General features: G+C 41.6%; 1 long non-coding RNA gene across 1 annotated transcript in view; it reads right to left on the reverse strand.

Annotated features, from left to right (window-relative positions):
• Positions 1–6,218, reverse strand: part of LOC133103074 (uncharacterized) — a 51,096-nt gene extending 44,878 nt beyond the window's left edge. The window contains exon 1 of the long non-coding RNA XR_009703179.1: positions 6,161–6,218. This is a non-coding gene — a long non-coding RNA (uncharacterized LOC133103074). The remainder of the gene's footprint in view (positions 1–6,160) is intronic.
• Between the last annotated feature and the right edge of the window lie 379 nt (positions 6,219–6,597).

A 6,597-nucleotide genomic window follows, 5' to 3' on the forward strand; every position in this document is an offset into this window, starting at 1 on the left:
ATAGAAAAATTAATAAATAAAAAGTAGATTTGTCCTGATTACTGACATGACTGGCACAATTTTTAAAACCTTTCCTTGAGGTTTTCATTGTGCAACCTCACTTTTTGTTGCAGGAGAGTCTTGAGTGCACCTCAGCAGGCCCCATGGGTAAGTCTCCTTTTTGTCTGGTGGGAAGGAAGCAAGACTAACAGACACTGGCTCCAGGCAGGATCACCGTGGCATTCAAGCTCCTTCCATTGAACTAGCAGCTGCTCTGTAGCAGGGATTGGACACTGCCTGGAGGTCCTTGGCTGAAAATTTGAATTTGTTTAATGACTATGCTGTGCCGAAAGGTTCTTTGTCCCCTAAGTGTCTCTTAGTTTTAGAATTCATGCCTGTTTGTTTTTCACGTTTCTGCAAAAATTAAGGAAAAACCTGCTCATCAGAGTACCAAAGAAGGTCAAGAAAGATGGTGACTGGGTGCTGCCAGAGGTCCATTATTCCCACCCAAAGGCAACAGTAAAAGTGCCCCGAGCATTCCACCACACCCCACACCCCTCCTCACCATGGTGGCTTGGTCATGCTTGAAGGGGCTCAGCTACAAATCTCTAGTAAAACCCACTGAAATTCATCTCAGATTGGGTGATGGCAATTCTGGGGTTCCATGAGAAGCCCACCTTCAGGCAGAAGACAGAAAGCAGGGAATAGGGTGTGACACCCTCTCTTGTGTCTGTACTGGGTTGAATAGTGTCCCCCCAAATTCATGTCTACGCAGAACCTCAGCATGTGACCCTATTTGGAACTAGCATCTTTGCAGATGTAATTAGTTAAGATGAGGTCATACCGGAGGAGGGCTGGCATCCTTTTAAGAGAGAAATTTGGACACAGAGATGCAGGGGAAAGGCCACGTGAAGACGGAGCCAGAAATCCAAGTGATGGGAACAAGGCAAGGAACTCCAGGGACTGCCAGCCACCACCAGAAGCTAAGAGGGAGGGTCCTCCCCTAAAACCTTCAGAGGGAACGTGGCCCTGTTGACACCTCAAGTTTGGGCTTCCGGCCTCCAGAACTGGAAGAGAAAAAATGTCTATTGTTCTAGGCCACCAGTTTGTGGTCATTTGTTACAGCAGCCCTAACAAATGAATCCACTGTGTATATCCCATATGGCCTGGCGACCTTCATTTCATCGTGATCCAAAGAACCCAAGGTGGTGTGGCCCTGAGAAAGTAAACATCTCCAGTTTTGGCGAACTCAGCAAAATTGTTTTGAAAGTGGTCTGGGTGAAACACCCAAAGTGGGGAATGATTCAGCAATCAGGCCAAACGGGTCATACTTTGAACCTTACCGTGGTTGAGGACAGGAATATACAGACCGATGGGCATCCAGGCAGTGTGATTTTACTAGTTCACCTGGAAGGACACCAGCCATCATTCGGGTTAGATCTCATTATCCCTGTCTAATAGATGAAACCATGTTAGGCCTAGAACAATAAAATTATTGTCTCAATACCACATCACTATTATAATTACCAATTGCACGTAGGATAATAAATCCTACAATCACACATTTGGGCAGAGCCTTGAACATTTTCAAAAAAGCTTTTGCATCATTTGTGAAATCCTCACATAGGCCCTAGGACAAAAAAAGACAGGAATTTTTATCCCTGTTTCTCTGATGAAGCAACTGAGACCCACGTAAGCTTTTCTCCTTCCCTTTTTGCTCGCCCGTCCAATCCTCCCTCCCTTCCCATCTCACCCTCTTCCCCCACTCTGGTAATCCCTTCTGACAACCTAGAGTATAGTCTTCCAAATTTGTCTCCATATTCATATAGTCACACGCAATTATATGTTTTTACACACTCTATGCAATACATGGGCATTTGTCATTTTCCTCACACTCCTTGTTCCTGTTTTCTCATTCTACAACATGCCATGGAAAGCCCTCCAAGGCATCTGGTATTACTCTAATTCATCGCTTTTAATGGCTGCACAAAATTCCATGGTGTGGATGTCCTGTAATTTATTCAGTCATTAACAAGCATGCAGGTCTGTCCCCTTTTTTCCAAATAACGACAATGCTGCAATAAATCCTTTCCTCAAATGTCCTTATGTACTATGGCTATTTATTTCTATGAGATGGAGTCCCAGGGGAGAGATTGCAGGATCAAAGAGTATATGTATTTCTTTTTAACTATTTTTAATAGAACAAAGCAAGAAAATAGGATTGTGGTTATCTGGAGAGGAGCTTGCCAGGGGATTTAACAGTATTGGTGATGATCCAATTCTCAGGCTGGAAGTGGGCTCATGAATGCTTATTTTATCATTATTCTTTAAAATTTGCATGTATTTTATTGCCTATATTATTTAACAATTTCAAGTAATCTGCACTTTTTTTTTTTTAATTTATTTATTTATGGCTGTGTTGGGTCTTCATTTCTGTGCGAGGGCTTTCTCTAGTTGTGGCAAGTGGGGGCCACTCTTCATCGCGGTGCGCGGGCCTTTCACTGTCGTGGCCTCTCTTGTTGCGGAGCACAGGCTCCAGATGCGCAGGCTCAGTAGTTGTGGCTCACGGGCCTAGTTGCTCCACGGCATGTGGGATCTTCCCAGACCAGGGCTCGAACCCGTGTCTCCTGCATTAGCAGGCAGATTCTCAACCACTGCGCCACCAGGGAAGCCCTGCACGTTTTAATTTGAATAAATGTGTCCAAAACAGCTGAAGGAATTCTTTTCTTCATCGATATAAAAGAATAATCCTTTCCCTGCTACCCCTCCGGTAGGAGATGTAATTAGTCTTTTCCATTTTTTTCCCAGCCTGAGAGATATATCTCATTGTTACCTTAAGTTACAATTCTCTGACACTGGTGCGTTTGAGTATCTTTTCAGATGTGTGTCATCCATTTGAATGGGCATCCATTTGTATGGATAAAATGACATTTTAACTGCTCTATAAACCCTTTCTAATTAAGTAAAAGGGGGAAGGCTGATACTCAGCCCTTTTAATCTCACCCCTCTAAAAGATAAAGCTCAGAGTTTTCAAACACCACAAACAAAAAAATTAATCAACATGAATTGCTTCTCTCTCATCTAAATTCCAGATGCCATGATGACATGAGCAACCTACAGCGAAATCCCCAAACACCACCCAAGACCTATGAAGCACTAGACACAAATGTTATCCTCATATGGGAGTCAATAAGACTAACAGATCATGGCCACTGCCAAGGTGCAATGGACTGAATGATTATGTCCCCCACAAATTCATATATTGAAATCATGACCCTCAAGGTCATGGTATTTTAAGTGGGGTCTTTGGGAGGTGATTAAGTCATGAAGGTGGAGCCCTCATGAATGGGATTAGTGCCCTTATAAAAGAGACCCCAGAGAGCTTCCCTTTCTCTTCCACCATATGAGGACACAGCGAGAGGACAACCACCTGTGAACCAGAAAGTTCTTACCAGACGCTGAATCTGCCAGCGCCTTGATCTTGGGCTTCCCAGCCTCCAGAACTGTGGGCAATAAATTTCTGCTGTTTATAAGCCACCCAGTCCACAGTATTCTCTCACAGCAGCCGGAATGGACTAAGAGAGTGAGCGCGTCCTTTTCTGAGTGAGAGGCTCCCTGGTCACCCTGTGGGAGAGTTATAACCTCTGCCCCCACCCATCTGGCTGGTCTCTTCCCACGTCTTTCTCCTTGTCAGCACTGACTTCCAGGGGGTTGGTGTTTTTGCAAGAGCTCTCTGCTCATCACTCCATCCCTTCCTTTCCTCACTTTACAGCACACCATGGACATCACTCCCGGAAAATAGCTAGAGATCTCATTTGTTCTTAATAGCTACCCAACATCCCATAGTTTAGATGTACCAAATTGTACCTGATCATTTGCTAGTGATGGACATTCAGGTGTTTCTAATTTGTTTTACTTTACTATCTTTTTTTGTTTTTATATTTTTGTTTTATTACTTTACTATATTTTTTTCACCATATATATATTTCTGTTGTTACAAGCAACACTAATAAATTTTCTTGTATGTATATCTTTTGTAATTCTAGGTCAGATTCCTCTCCAACAGATATATATACACATGTATATATTTAACTTTCTCACCATACCCTCTTCAGTGCCAGATGTTATTATGTATTGCTGTTTTTGTTGTTTGACAAAATCTGAGAGGTTAAGAATGAGAAGGGAACTTCACTGTAGTCTCAGATTCTTTAGCTCTCTTCTACATAGAAATCACCTGTAATTTTATCACTAGAATTTAATTTTTATAGTTTCCCATTCCTTTTGATCGGCTGGTTTATTTGCTTTTTTTTTCCTCCTGGAATTTAGCTATCACTACATACTAATGATAGCTAATACAGATTAAAAGTTACATTAATTTTTACTTATTTATTTATTTATTTTTATTTTTGGCTGTGTTGGGTCTTCGTTTCTGTGCGAGGGCTTTCTCTAGTTGTGGCAAGTGGGGGCCACTCTTCATCGCGGTGCGCGGGCCTCTCACTATCGCGGCCTCTCTTGCTGCGGAGCACAGGCTCCAGACGCGCAGGCTCAGTAGTTGTGGCTCACGGGCCTAGTTGCTCCGCGGCATGTGGGATCTTCCCAGACCAGGGCTCGAACCCCTGTCCCCTGCATTGGCAGGCAGATTCTCAACCACTGTGCCACCAGGGAAGCCCCTACATTAATTTTTTAAATTTCCAATTACTTTTTAACAGTTGATTCCTCATTATTATTTGGAGGCAAGAAGTTGCATCTGCTATAGATCCTGCCTGTGATTAACTTACAGTCTTATAGGAGCATTATGACATATACAAATAAGTACAATTAATAAAATGTAAATACCACTGTGTAGGTACAAACATTGAACTCACAGGATTCAGAGATGAGACAGGAAGATAGAAAGGCAACGTGAAGGAAATGACATTGGAGTCAGGCCTTGAGGAACTGATCCAATTTTGATATTTGGAAATGGGTGGAAGGAAACGAACTGGAGGAGAATGAGGAACAAAGCATCTTTCCTTTTCAAGCCCCTGGCCAGGAATACAAACAAGTAACAGTGAATTGCAAATACGCATTGATTACGGATGACTGCTGGTGAAATGCATGCATGGCAGTCCATACACGATGAATGCATTATACATGTCTTCATTATATGAGATCTCGGTCAGTTCGTAATGACAGGAAGCCAAGACAGTGCACACTTTCTTGATCTAGCTATATGACAGCATTACATGAAAGTAAATTTAGTGGCAATGTTGAAAGAAAAAAGGAAAAAGCTAAAATGTGTTCCAATAAACTTCATTCATTCAACAAATAACTAATATTTTAGTTATAGGAGATAAAATGGTGAGAAAGACAGCAAGCCCAAGGTGAGGCTTATGCCTAATGGGGAATAGGGGAACGTTTAAAGAGCAATTAAAATAGAGTTTGTCACCCACTTGCCAGGCTTGGTGTCTCAATACCATTCTCCTATGAAAGGAACCAGGGCTCCCAGGAGAAATGGCTGATTCTAGGGCTGGAAAATACAAAACGAGCTTGGAGCATCTCATGAGACAAAAAGTAAGGAAATGCTCAAAAAAAAGGAGGGGGCACACAGGAGCAAATCTGAAAGAGCCTCCAGTGGCCAAAGCTGGAACAATTCGAGCAAAAAATAAACAGCCCAGCATTGGATTCTAACCCAAAGTATAAAATAAATATATATGAGTTCATACTTATTTAAGTAAATGGTTGAATAAATAAATACATTGGGGGAAAGGAACAATTCTTCTGTATAGAAAAACTCCAGATAATATCTATAGATCCCCATTACCACCAATTCCACTCCCTTTGGGTGTGGGCAGGACTTAGTAGCTGGCTTCTAACAAATATAGAAAACAGCTTGAGTGTGGAAAGGAAAATAATAACCTTACAGTAGAGAGGCCTGGCAGACACGACCTTAACTTCGTGATCAAATTCAGCATCACTATCGATAAGTCATGTTGGTAGCATGTACCTCTGGGCTATTCCTCCCCCAAAATTCCCCAGTCTGCATTGTGAGAAAAAAAGCTTCAGACAAACCAAAATTGAGGGACATTTGACAAAACTCCTGACCAGTCCTCCTCAAAACTATCGAGTTCATAAAAACCAAGGAAAGAATGAGAAATTGTCACAGGTCAGAGAAAACTAAGGAGACGCAAAGACTACATACCACGTGGTGGAAACAGCCCAAGTGTCCATGGACGGATGAATGGATAAAGAAAATGATCCCTGGTCAGGGAACTAGATCCCACATGCCGCAACTAAGACCTGGCACAGCCAAATAAATAAATATATTTTTTAAAAAATAAGAAAAAAAAGAGCACTATGTTATAAAATTATAGTACAATTATCACACTCTGGAGAATTACTATCAGTAAAATACAATTAACTAACAGTCAGTCCATATCCAAATTTTCCCATTGTCTCTATAATGTTCTTTGAAGCTGGATTATTTTCTTTTTGGTCCAGGACCCTATCAAACATCATATATCACATTTAATTGTCCTTTCCTTTTATTCTTCTTTCATCTAGGACAGTTCCCAAACATGTTTGTTTGTTCTTATGGCATTGATTTTTTTTTTTATATCTTTACTGGAGTATAATTGC

The sequence above is a fragment of the Eubalaena glacialis genome, chromosome 13, assembly GCF_028564815.1.
Source record: "Eubalaena glacialis isolate mEubGla1 chromosome 13, mEubGla1.1.hap2.+ XY, whole genome shotgun sequence".
Taxonomy (NCBI): Eukaryota; Metazoa; Chordata; class Mammalia; order Artiodactyla; family Balaenidae; genus Eubalaena; species Eubalaena glacialis.